We start from the raw sequence: 13,456 nt of genomic DNA on the forward strand, positions 1-13,456 counted from the left end.
GACCCTCAGATGTTCTCAATCATTGTGAGGATATCAATGATGATAATGATGAAAAAAATAAATAGAATGAAACAGGGGACCTGGCCTCTCACTTCCCAGTCCCAACGGTTGTCTCAGACTCCTCCTGGCTTTGGGTTAAAGGAGACAGGATCCCATGGGCCTTAGGGATGCTGAAGGCTGGATGGGGAGTCAGGGATCCAGAGACAGCAGATAGCCGGGCCTGTGGGAGGCAGAGCCCTTTCTTTCTTTCCAGAGAAAGAATGGCCTGCAGCTGAATCAGCCACTCCTAGTCCCCTAGCCACCAGGCATTATGGGCCATGGCAGGGGCACAGAGGGTGGTGGCATCAGGGCAGGGCCAGCTACCATGGCGGGAGCTTGGGGTGGTCCATTGCTGTGGTTCCACCAGCTCTGGGCAGAGCATGTCCTTGTCCTGGATGGCCCAGGGACAGTTAAGGAAGCACCCGGGACAAGGAGTCAAGAGACCCAAACTCCAGCCCAGGGTCCACCTTCTCGCTCACCTCAGGGCAAGCCATTCCCCGTGTCTGAGCCTCAGCTTCCTCCTCCGGCAAATGTGAGAACTGGATTAGGTGGTCTCTGATGCCACCCGACAGGTAGGCCATGGCTCTCTAGGGAAAGTGAGGTGAAGCCCCTCAGCACAGTGCCTGGCACATAGCAAGTACTTGGTAAATATCGGGGCTGCCACTCATTTGAAGTGTCCTCTGAGGATAGGACGGGCAGGATTCCCTTCACACTCCACCTGCCCCGGCTTCTGCCAACAAGAACACCCTTCTCTAGGACGCCAGAGGCTGTGAGTGAGGTATGGCTTGGCCTCCTAGGCTGGCCCTTGCGTCTTTTCAGCTCAGCCACTTCCATCCCACCCCCAACCTTGGCTGCCTCCAACATCTGGCTTTTCCCCTTCTTCCCCCACCTCAGAGCCACCAGCTGAGCCTTGATTTTTCTGCAAGAGACCCCTGTCCACTTTCTGTCCTCCTCACTGAGCCCCTGGCTGCCAGTCACCACCCCGGCCCTCAGAGATGGCGGCTGGCAGGGGTGCCAGTGGGGGTTCCCACCAACCTCCTCTCAGACCTTGGTTCTCTGGGGCCTTCTCAGGTGGTTTCACCCCTGGGCAAAGCCCAAGTCCTCAGCTAGTTTTCCCTAGAATTTTGAGTTTCTTCCGTGCTCAAACCCTGCAGACTTCAGAGATATCAAAGCCTCATCATCCCAGCACTGAGCTCTGGGCCCCACACAGAGGCCCTGCCCGCTCCCTACTCCCAGAGCTCCCAAGTTCCTGCTCAAGAAAAGGTCCTGATCCATAAAGAGGCAGTCCACAAACCTCCCGTGTGGCAGAAGAACCTTTTTTTTTTTTTTTTTTGTCTCTAGGGAGGCACCCTGCAAAGTTTTATTCTTTACAGGAAGTCAGTGCCCAGCGTGTTCCCTCTCTACAGCCAAATAAAACGCTGCTATCTATAGAGGGGTGGCAGCAGTCCTGCGTGGTCCAGTGAGACTCAGAAGGTTCCAGGAGACTTTCAGTCCTGAGTCCCTTTCAGTCATGGTCTTCTGAGTCTGACTCTTCTGCAGACTCGGATGCACCCTCTGGCAAGTCATCTCCCATCTGCTGGAACCTTCCCGACTGGGATTCCCACATGTATTTGATGGTCACCTTGAATTCAGCCATCTCATCCCCAAAACGCTTCAGGACGCAAGCCTGCTCCGTAGTCAGCACACCTCATAGTCGGACAGCAGGGTCACCACACCTCTCTTGAGCGCAGTGGGCAGGGCCAGCTGCATGAGCCGTGGCTCCATGGATTGGGGAACTGCTCCAGGGGCCCTGAGTCCAGGCTCACAGCGAAAGCTGCTTTGTTACCAGCTCGGGCGTAGTCCATTTCTGTGTATTTCGTAAACCATTCATTCACCTCCTCTGTGCGGTTGGTGAACAGGAGACCCACTTCACCCCTCAACCTTTTGCTGACGTCGTGCAGGTTGTCTTTGTTCTCATCTCTGACCCAAGGCCACCATCATCACCTTGTTTTTGCCAAAGAACATCGGGCTGTGCTTCCAGGCGTTCCGGATGTCCTTCAGCTTGCTGTTCCTCACAATGGCCACAGAGAAGATGAAAAGGTACTCATAGGTGTCCACACATTTCCAAAGCTCTTCTGTCAGGTTTTGTTTCAATTTCAAGCCTTTCTTGGCAGTTTCGGTTAAGGAGACTTTCTTGTCGCGCTTGGATTTGGGCATCGCGCTGAATCCACGTGGAAGAACCACTTTTAATAGGTAACTTGCAAATACCATGGGGCATCTGAAGGGGCAGCCTGCTGGAGCTGGGGAGGGCAGATCTGGGCTGAGACTGGACGTATGAGCTGTCACTTGCCCATCATACAGTGACAAGGGAAGGAGATGTTGTCTGAGGTCTGGGAAAAGCACAGCAAAATATGTGTTCTGGGATTCCCCACCTTCCCACGGTCCAGGGCTGTGTGAAGACAGCAGGGAACTCTGGAGCCTCAGGCAGAGGAAGCCTTTGTGGGTCATGCCCTGGGGTCCAGAAGCAAATGAGCAATGAAGCAAGCCGCCCCTAAACAGTGTGGGGCCCAGGACAAGAGTACAACTGGAGGGTCACCATCCAGCTAAACATCGCTAAACACATTCTTCCTACTTTGTTTGACAGTAAGCCTTCATAACAACTTTTTTTTTTTTTTTTTTGAGACAGAGTCTTACTCTGTCACCCAGGCTGGAGTGCAGTGGCGCAATCTCGGCTCACTGCAACCTCCACCTCCCGGGTTCAAGCAATTCTCCTGCTTCAGCTTCCCAAGTAGCTGGGATTACAGGCACGCACCAGCACACTGGCTAATTCTTATATTTTTTAGTAGAGATGGGGTTTCTCCATGTTGGCCAGGCTAGTCTCGAACTCCTGACTTCAAGTGATCCGCCTGCCTCGGCCTCCCAAAGTGCTGGGATTATAGGCATGAGCTACTGCACCTGGCAAACGACAACATTTTTTCTTTGTTTTTTTTTGAGATAGAGTCTCACTCTGTTACCCAGGCTGGAGTACAGTGCCATGATCTTTGTTCACTGCAACCTCCGACTCCCGGGTTCAAGCGATTCTCCTGCCTCAGCCTCCTGAGTAGCTGGGATTACAGACACGCACCACCACGCCCGGCTAATTTTTGTATTTTTAGTAGAGACGGGGTTTCACCATGTTGGTCAGGCTGGTCTCGAACTCCTGACCTCGTGATTTGCTCACCTCGGCCTCTCAAAGTGCTGGGATTACAAGCGTGAGCCACCGCACTTGGCCAACAAAATTTTTTAAATTGCATAAAGCCACGGTTTTTATACAGTTAAATATATATGTGACTAAAATATTCTAATTTATTAAAATAAAAGTCAGAATATAAATTACAACCAATGAATATTGAAGTAGAAAATTAAGATTATTTAATTGAATCTAATTTCTTTCTTTCTTAACTTTTTTTTTTGTCTCACTCTGTTGTCCAGGCTGGAGGGCAGTGGCACAAGGATAGCTCACTGCATCCTCAAGCTCCTGGGCTCAAGCGATCCTTCGGCCTCGGTCTCCTGAGTAGCTGGGGCTCAGTTGCACACCACCACTCATGTCTTTTTTTTTTTTTTTTGTAGAGACAGGGGCCTTGCTTTATTGCTCAGGCTGGTTTCCAACTCCTGGCTTCAAGCAGTCCTCCTGCCTCTGCCTCACAAAGTGCTGGAATTACAGGCATGAGCCACCTCGTCCAGCCTGATTCTAAATTTTTTATTTAAAATTATGTAAATCTAAATATTATGATATATTTTGATAAAATATAATGCTTTGTAATTTCAATATTCATGGTCCATCAAATCACCAATGTAAAGAGTTACTATCAAGTTTCATGCATGTTCCGTCTAGACCTGCCTTTATACAAATTAAGAATTATATAAAGGCCGGGCATGATGGCTCACCCCTGTAATCCCAGCACTTTGGGAGGCCAAGGCAGGTGGATCATAAAGTCAGGAGTTTGAGACCAGCCTGGCCAACAGGGAGAAACCGTGTCTCCACTGAAGACACAAAAAATTAACCTGGCTTGGTGGCACACGCCTATAATCCCAGCTACTCGGGAAGCTGAGGCAGGAGAATCGCTTGAACCCGGAAGGCAGAGGTTGCAGTGAGCCGAGATCGCACCATTGCACTCCAGCCTGGGCAACAGAGCAAGACTCCATTATCAAAAAAAGAAAATTATATGCATTATTTAGTAGAGCAAAGTGTTTCTCATCTGCAACGTGCATTCATTTGAATACTATACTGATTTATGAGTATCTCTGGTACTCACAAAGAAGAAATAAGGACAGGGATGCTCAACACTACAAGGAGATTTTATGTAAGAATCCATTTAATTATTCTTGAATGCTTTAAAACTATTAATAATCTATTGCATGTACGCTATTTGAAAGAAATAATCTAACAAGTATATCTATTTTTTCTTTCAGTTACTTCTGATTTTTTGTAATTAGGATGGAGCGGTGACTTCCAAGCTTCTTTTTTTTTTTTTTTTTTTGAGACGGAGTGTCGCTCTGTCGCCCAGGCTGGAGTGCAGTGGCCGGATCTCAGCTCACTGCAAGCTCCGCCTCCCAGGTTCCCGCCATTCTCCTGCCTCAGCCTCCCGAGTAGCTGGGCCTACAGGCGCCGCCACCTCACCCGGCTAATTTTTTGTATTTTTAGTAGAGACGGGGTTTCACCGTGTTAGCCAGGATGGTCTCGATCTCCTGACCTCGTGATCCGCCCGTCTCGGCCTCCCAAAGTGCTGGGATTACAGGCGTGAGCCACCGCGCCCGGCCGACTTCCAAGCTTCTTACACGGCAGACTGGGAACCGGAAGTTATGCTCCCCATTCATTTTTCATTTCACCCCGGCGCTTGTACAAAGTCCATCTCCGCCACTGGCTAGCACAGACGCAGTTACTTTTTGTTTCAAACACTTAGAGCAAGAAGTCCACGACTGGGGCCCGATTGCTGTAATGACAGAAGTGTAGAGCGGAAGTTTGAAGCTGTGGGTTGCGCCACGCAGCACTTGGTACTGGAGCCTGCGTGACCTAGGCTGTCATGGGTTCTCCAACAAAGGAAGCGTCAGTGTCATATCCATGTCATGAGGGGCCTGGGGCAGGGATTCCTCTTGCTGGCTCTGGAAGCAGTACTGCTTTGAAGGGTGTTGAGCAGAGAAGTGACATGGTGAGACTCTCGTGTTAGAGAGACCACTGAGGCAGCACATCAGAGGGCAGTGAGGAGGCTGGAGGCATATTAGGGGGAAATGTCAAAGAAATTTCTGGGTGAGGAAATTAGAAGCCTGGACTAGAGAATTAATTGTGAGTAGAGAGATACAACAAGAGGTTAAGAGAGAGATTTAGGAAGCAAGACTCTTGTCCTGGACCCCACACTGTTTAGGAGCAGCTTGCTTCATTGCTCATGCTTTTTCCATGCTTTCTAGAACCTTCTCTCCAAGGTTGGGGCTAGGGGCAAGGCATCAACAAATAATCATACAACTACAGTAAGAGAGGTTCACAATCAAGGACAAAAGGTGATAGGGACCAACCCAGTCCTGGGCTACCGCAGCAGTTAGTGACTAAGAGGAGGCAGGGTTTGGCGGACCCTCTCCATGGAGTGCTGTGCCTTTAAGTGCAGAGAGGACTCTGGGTTGGACTTCTGGGGCACTGCTCCGGGGTGGGTGCAATGCAGAGGACAGGCTGGGGGCTGGGGCCAGGGAGGAGCATCAAGTGCCAGAAGCAGGGCCTGCTTGGTTTGGGGCTGAGGGCCCAAAGGCATCAGGCTGGACGAGGTGACCTCACAGGGAGCCCTTCCAGCTTCAGGCTCTTTCCCCTGATGGCAAGGGCTAACCCTCCGCCAGCGTCCCCCACACTCCACCATGTCTACACCTGGCGGCTCTAGCAGATGGTTATCTCCCCTCCCCCACCCCACGCCTCACCCAGCCCCGCCTGTCCGTCTGCCAGTCTGCCAACAGCCCCACTCCTGGCCTTTCATCTCATGCCACGGCAGCCAGGCTGATGCTGCAATCCCCCGCCCCCCGGCTGTCCAGCTCCACAGCTTCTCCTGAGCTTGGCCCCCATAGGAGCTGGAGACCCGGGACCCCCAGGGCTTTGGCCCCCTGCTGCTGACCTGCCCAGGGTGGTCTGGGGGGCATGGCCCCTCCTCAGCCTGTAAACACACACACACAGACACACCTTCCCAGGGTCACATGAGCACACACCTTGAGGCTCACCACCACTGTCCTTTCCTCCCTGGGCAGCTTCCCTCCATCACCACCCCCCCAACACCTTGGGACTCCTCCTGTCTCTAGAGTCCTTTTCCTGCCCTGTCCTTTCTGACTTGAAGGCCCAGGCAGCCATGGGGAGGCAGTGAGGCGGCAGGAGGAGACTTGGCAATCAGAGGCACAGACGCTGCTGGCGGTAGCAGCCATTGTCTTCACCTGAATCTTCTCCATTTCCTTGGATTGGCAGAGGCAGGCAAGCACTGAGGCGAGGGGATGGATGAGCTGACCCACGGCAGGTGAGGAGGACCAGCTCCTCAGGTGAACAGGCTGCCACCCCAGGCATCGGCTCCCTTCCAGCCCCAGCCCCATTCCCAGGGCCTCGGGTAAAGTTCAGGCTGAGACCAGCTGGCACTGGTGGGGAGGGGGCCAGGATAAGTTTTCGGTGCTGCTGGTGATGGCAGCCACCCGCCAGGGGGCTGGGAGAGAAGCAGATGATGCTTTGATGAGGGCAGGGATGCTGAGGCAACAGCTCAAAGTTGCCCTCTAGGGCTTGCTGTGAAGGAGGTATGGAGGAGGCAGAAAAGGCTGGAATATTACTCCTCTGGTTGGGGGGTGAGTCCTAGCCATGGCAGAAAAGAGCAAAGCCACATCTGGCAGAGCAGGGCAGAGGCTTTGTCCAGAACCCTCCACCGGAGTCCCACCTGCAGCCTTGGGCACAGATAGTTGGGCATGGCCTGAGCTCTGCTGGCCACGGCCATCCAGGAGCCAGGCGAGTATGTGTGGGTGCGTCCTTCCCGGGCCGGGGGGCCCTGAGGGCAGACACTACGTCTTCTGCACCTTCCTACCTGCTCCACCACAGTGTCAGAAGGCACTGCCTGCTGCCAGTTACAGCCAGGCGCCTTTCCTGAAGCCCTGGCTCCCTTCATTCACCGCCCATTACCTACTGCATCCTAGGAGCTTCACAGGGACAGGAGGGGCAGGGAGCATTGTCATCACCCCCAACTGTCTGTGGGTCAAGGAGACCAAAACAAAGGCAGTCTGAGGAGGGGGGTCCCGGGGGCTGGGAGTTCCTCAAAGCTACCCAGAGGAAGTGTGGCTGGAGGAGAAAACAGGATGGGCAGGGATGAGGGAAGAGAGGACCCACTGCAGCAGGGGAGAGGGCTGTGATCAAGCCACAAGAGCACGAGGGTGGGCGGACGTGCTGACCACCAGCTCTGAGACCCACTGCCTGGGGGAAAGTGGCAGGAATAAGGTGTACCTGCAGAGAGGAGGCAGAAGAATTACTCCCGGGGCAGGAGAGGCCTTGGGGAAGGAATGAAGGGAGATTCATATTTTACTGTTTCTTTTACTACACTGTTGAATCTCATACCAGAATGTATTACTCGTGGCATTAAAAAAAAGAATGGTGAAATTTAAATCATGTGTTGAGTTTAGTTAATAGTAGTGTACTTTTTTTTTTAAGACATGGTCTCATTCTGTTGCCCAGGCTAGAGAGCAGTGGCACGATCATAGCTCACTGCAGCCTCAAACTCCTGGGCTCAAGTAATTCTCCTGTCTCAGCCTCCCAAGCAGCTGAAATTACAGGCATGTGCTACCACATCCAGCTAATTTTTGAATTTTTTATAGAGACAGAGTCTCACTCTGTTGCCCAGGCTAGTCTCAAACTCCAGGGCTCAAGCAATCCTCCCGCCTCGGACCTCCCAAAGTGCTGGGATTATAGGTGTGAGCCACTGTGCCTGGCTCAATGTTTGTTTTTTAGCTATGACAAACGTACCCTGGTGATAGAGGATGTTAACAATAGAAGAAACTGGGTAAGAGGTGTATGGGAATTCTCTATTTGCAACTTTTCTGTACATCTAAAACTATTCTAAAATTAAAATGTAGGTGTTAAAATATATAATAAACACACACACAAAAATGCCTCACTGAAAGTGCTGCCTCCAAGAAAGCCCATGAGGTTACCCCGACACACTGATGGCTGGCATCGCCTGATGGGTAGGCATAGGGGAGCAGGCCACCTGCAGGGGAGGGGATCTTGTTGCAAAACACAGGTGGGTGGGGACAGTCTACATGCTTGACCAGTGGGTACCAGGGAGCTTTTTCTTGATGTGTCAAGGAAATTCTAGGCTTTTGGTAAGCCAGGCTGCTAGCCAATCCAGTACAGTGTGATGGGGGTTATGGTGCCAAAATTCAGGAGCTGAGAGAGCATGAAGCGGGGACCCTCACCCACACATGGGGAGAGGTAGCATCTTATGCCCGAAGAATGTTCATTTCGCCCCGACGCTTGTACAAAGTCCATCTCCGCCACTGGTGCGCAGACGCAGTTGCTTTTTATTTCAAACACTTAGAGCAAGAAGCTCCCGACTTCTTGGAGGAAAAGGGAGGAGGATCTGCCCTTAGCTCCTTCTGGAGGGGTGAGGGGTACTGGGTGTGGAGCTCAGGGGAATGGCAGCTCAGGGCCATGGACAGAACCTGAAGTTCAGAGTCAAGCAAACCTGCGGGAAGTCCAGACTCCTTACTCGCCGTGTCTTTGGGCAAGTCACTTCAACTCTTGGGGCCTCAATTTCCTCATCCATAAAATGGAGATGATCACTCTATCTGTCCTGCTTGGCTCCCAGAATTGTAAGCGTCACATGAGACAGTCATCGTGAAAGGGTTTGGCATGGGGCAGAATCACTCTGGAAAAATGAGCATCTAGTCCATAGCGAGTTGAATGGCGGGGGCACCGTCTCTGCCCTGTACCAGAGTCAGCTCTGACTGTCCACAGTCCTGGATGCAGAGCTCAGAGGAGCTCCTCCAGCCAGGACCCTCCCCAGGAGCAGGCGCCCTCTGCATCATTGCTGGGGGCAGATGCCAGGCCCTTCCTGAGCCCCTGGGAGATGGGCCAGTATCCCCCATGGTGGGTGGAGGGCAGGCAGTGGGGGCCTGGGAGAGCTAGCTGCCAGGGCTGGGAAGATGCTGAGGTGGAGATGGAGGTATCTGTGAGGGCTCAAGCCCAGGGGGGAAAAAATTCTTGCTGGAGCTGTATAATTAAAATCCTATTAAGCGGCGCCTGGCAGTCTCCTATCAACCCCCACCGAGGCTCCACCGACGAACCCTCGCAGCAGCTGAGGCACCCCGCTCTCTGGGCAGTGGCTTTGGGGCTGGCTTGGCTGGGGGAGCGCTGGGGGCCAGGCCGGCTTTGGGCAGAGCCAGGGTGGGCCAGGGTGTCACAGGGGAGGGGAGTGTAGTCAGGGCTCCGACCCAGCCTGCGTCTGGGCCCGGCATCCCTGCCATCCTCCCTCTGTCCCGCGAGCACTGAACGTTCTTCTTCCACCCCCTCAGCCCCTGGGCTTGGGGCTAAGGCACTGGCTTTCTGGCTTCCCGACTGCCCTCCTCCACTTCTCTCCGCTCGCTTTTCTGGGCCCTGGAAGGCAGCTCCTCTGAGCCCTCGCTGAGCCGAGGCAGCTGTCTGAGGAAACCCCTGCACACCCTGCTCTCTGGGAACTGGCTTGGGACGGGTTCGACTTGGCAAAGCCAGGAGGGCCAGGGTGGGCACCGGGGAGGGGAGGGCAGCCCATCTGAGGTGACTGTCTGAGGTGACATCCCTTTCTTCTCCTCTCCTTAGGTTCCAGGTGCCCCCTTTCCAGGCAGTCTGCCAAGACTCTCCTACCCGAACCCTATCTACCCTTTTCCCTGTGCCCCATGCCTCAGTAGTCACTCAGTCTGCATGCTGTTGCCTTGCCCTGTGTCTATATCTTGAGTACATTGGTGTCTTGGCTCCCCCCTCAGACTGGTTCCTGCCTCCCCCGTCACTCTGTGGGCTCCCTGCAAGCACTGTGAGTTCCATGAGCCCAAGGATGGATTGGTCTCCCCGCAGGAGGGGCCCTATCCAGAGAGGTATGGTGTCCAGCCAAAGCACCAGAGTCCTGGGCAGGAGGAGCGGGGCCTGGGCCCAGGGGCTCCCCACCAATCCCCTCTGAGTGGCCTGCAGAAGAGCTTCCAAAGCAGGGCTGATGAAATGGGGGCAGGGGCAGAGAATGGAGGAGCTGGCTGGGCCCTGGTCCTCACTCTCTGAAGAAAGAACCCCAGCAGCCCGGAGGATTTCTAGGTCTGCCCCCAGCCTCAGCCCCTGTCCCTTAGCGCTGACCCTGGGGCCTAAAATGGGGATGGATGCTATAATCCCCTCAGAGGGGCATGGGGGCCTGATGTAATCCTACCCCTCAGCCCTACCCCAGGTGCCAGCCCAGGATGATGATGGCAGGTGAGAGTGGAGGGAGGAGCAGGAAGATGGCCTCGAATACCAGCTGGTGCAGGTGGCCTGGCCCCACGTGCCCTTCCCAGAGCTTCCTGGACTCCCTCCTGGGTCACAGGCCTAGGACCTCAATCCCTGCCTCCACACCAGACTGGTCCGAGACCAGCCCACAATGGATGGGGAAGCTTTCCTTGACTCCCTCCAGCCTCTAGGGGAGAGGGTTTCACCCCCCTCTCAGAATCCCTCTAGGATCTCAAAGGACTATCAGGACCGTGGCTCACTGCCCTTCTGCCTCTCCACTGGGTTCTGCCAGTTTCTCAGGCGCCACTTCACCACCCAGGATGCCCTTCACCATCCAGAGGGACCCCCTTCCTGCCGGTCTCTGGTCCTTGTAACTGAAGAAATGAGCGCAGCTCACCTTTTAGCCTGAAGAAGGGGAAAAGTGGGAAGGGGAGACCCCCATCCCCATCCCCACACCTCAATATTCACTGAGTCTGCACGCTGTTGCCTTTCCCTGTGTCTATATCCTGAGCACATTGGTGTCTTGCCTCCCCCATCACTCTGAGGAGCTCCTGGCAAGGAATGTGAGTTCCATGAGTTCCCCACTCTGGCCCTCCAGCATCAGCCTGGCATCTCAGGGAGTCAAAAGGCGATGGTTCTAGTCTGAACTCTGCTGCTAACCAGCTCTACGGCCTTGGCAGCCATCACACCTCTCTGGGACCCCATCTCATCATCTTGACGGATCTACGGGTGTAGAAACGGACTCATCTCCCCACCGCCCCATGCTGCTTTCCCTACTCCACCCCCTGTAACCCCACCCCATCACCTCCCCACGAGTTAGCCACTCCCCATGCACCCCCATCCCACCAGGTACCTACCCAACTCTTGGCCATTCCGTTTCAACAAGCATTTATGAAGCACACATGAGGTGCCAGTGATGGGGTCACAAATACAAAAGCAGGTCTATGGCCATTGCACTAGCTCCCCACTCAGGTCACTTCGGGGAGGGATGAGACTCGAAATCAAAAGAAGGCCACTCAGCAGAACCATAGAGATTGTTGGATGCTCCATGCAGATTTATGCAAATGTGAATACAAATGAACCAAGGAGGGACAGGGCAGTTTATGGACCAATTTTGTTTCTGAGTATAGATTTGATGTAATGTTCAAACTGTAAGGGACTTTGGCCACGATCCAGTGAAACTGAGGCCCAGGGAGGGAAAATGCCACACCCAAGGCCTGTAGCACACAGGTAACGCACCAGGACCTGGGCGGGGCTCTGTCACCAAACCAAACAGAAGAACTGGGCCTTCTTGGGAGCTGGGGACATTCTCCAAACTCCCCCAGAGTGGGGACAGCCAAGAGCATTGTAGTCACCCAGGCTGCATGAGACTGAGCCCTGACACATTGACGCCCAAGCCTCAGGTCAGTTCCAGAGCGGACACATCCCTGCCTTAGAGGTCTGGCATTCTAGGTGGGGAGTGGGCAGGAGTCCCCTGACAGCAATGCAAGGCACAGGAGCCACGCCCCAGAAATGTGTGAGCTTCGCTGCTTGCTGATGAGGGCCAAGGAAAGAGAGATTCCTTCTGGCAGTGGGGACTCAAGGAGGGTTTCCTACAGGGGAGGCGGATATGGACAGAAGGGAGGCTCATCCTGGATCTCCCGGGAGCGGGTTGGCTTAGTACTGCCCTTCTGTGCAGGTCAACAACACAGACTCCTTTACCCCTGTAAAAGCTACTGTTCTGGTCCAGACGCCTCATTGGAGAACAGGAGGCTCAGAGAAAGACAGGGACACCCCCACTGAGTCCTGCCACAGCCAGATCCCCTGCCTTCTGCCCTCTCCTTTCCAAGTCACATCATGCGGCCCTGGCCACTGACAAGGAGTCACCAGGCCTAGAAGGTTCTGAAAGACATTTTGAGGAGACAAGGTGGGGACAGAAGGGAGGGACAGGAGTCAGGCTCTGAGGTCCTGGTTCCCTCTGCTTCCTGACTTCTCCCCCTCCCCCTGGCAGCTCTCCCCCTTAGATCACAGTTGAGACCCACACAGCTGCAGGGGCAAAACTTGGCTAGTGGTGGCCGCACACCTGGTCCAAAGCTGCGGTGATGTCACCTCTGGTTTTCCAGAATGTGGGATCTTCTCATGATGACAAAGTCCACAGATGTTTCATTCCATGCTGAGGACAGTGTGGAGGGGGAAGGCTGTGGGGTGGATGCGAGAGATGCCCCACTAACCCAGAGAGGGAACCAGAGGACTGGGCAGGGCAGAATGCCTGCTCCTGGAGTAACCGCTTATCTCAAAGGCCCTCATCCACAAAAGTGCAAAGTTCTTCCTGAAGTCTGCCCTCCGTCTCTCGTGCTGCAATGTTAACTCTTGTATATTCATAAAGTCATTAATACTGAAAAACTCAACTAGTAACCAGGTAAGTATTTCTCTCCTGTCATAGGCCCGGCACCCCATCTGTCAATAGGAGCCATAAGAGAAAGTTACCCTAAGCTGCCAGCACTTGGGAAGGGGACAGCTTAGTGCCCAGCGCATTTTCCCTGTACAGCTCCTGCACTTCTCATCCACTCCCCACTCCCTAGCCTGCCCCTTTCTCTCGGGAGTCCTAATTTCACTGACTGTGTTCTCCAGATTCTCTGCTTTTCCCTCTACACTGTGTGATCCCACTGGACAAACCATTTCCCTCTCTGGACCTCAGTTTCCCAGTCTGTAAACAGGGGGGCATTCTTCCCCTTTGCTGGGGGGTGTCTCAAAGATCTCACAGCCCACTAAGCCCCAGTTGGCTGAGTCAAACAGGGTCAAGGAGCTGGCTTTGCTCCCAGACCACAAAGGGAAGCCTCTGCTTTCCCGAGGAGAAGCTGAGGTTCGGGGTTTCTCTCTGGTCCCGGAGGGCAGGGCTGTCCTAGCTGACAACATCAGCTCGGCGCCCTCCCAAGCCATGCCAGTGTCAGCATCCTCCTCTCACCCCACCCCGCCGTA

At 53.9% G+C, this 13,456-nt stretch overlaps 1 pseudogene; it reads right to left on the reverse strand.

Annotated features, from left to right (window-relative positions):
* Positions 1-1,362: 1,362 nt before the first annotated feature.
* LOC101002559 lies at positions 1,363-2,661 on the reverse strand (annotated as a pseudogene).
* Positions 2,662-13,456: the final 10,795 nt, after the last annotated feature.

The sequence above is a fragment of the Papio anubis genome, chromosome 17, assembly GCF_008728515.1.
Source record: "Papio anubis isolate 15944 chromosome 17, Panubis1.0, whole genome shotgun sequence".
Lineage (NCBI taxonomy): Eukaryota > Metazoa > Chordata > Mammalia > Primates > Cercopithecidae > Papio > Papio anubis.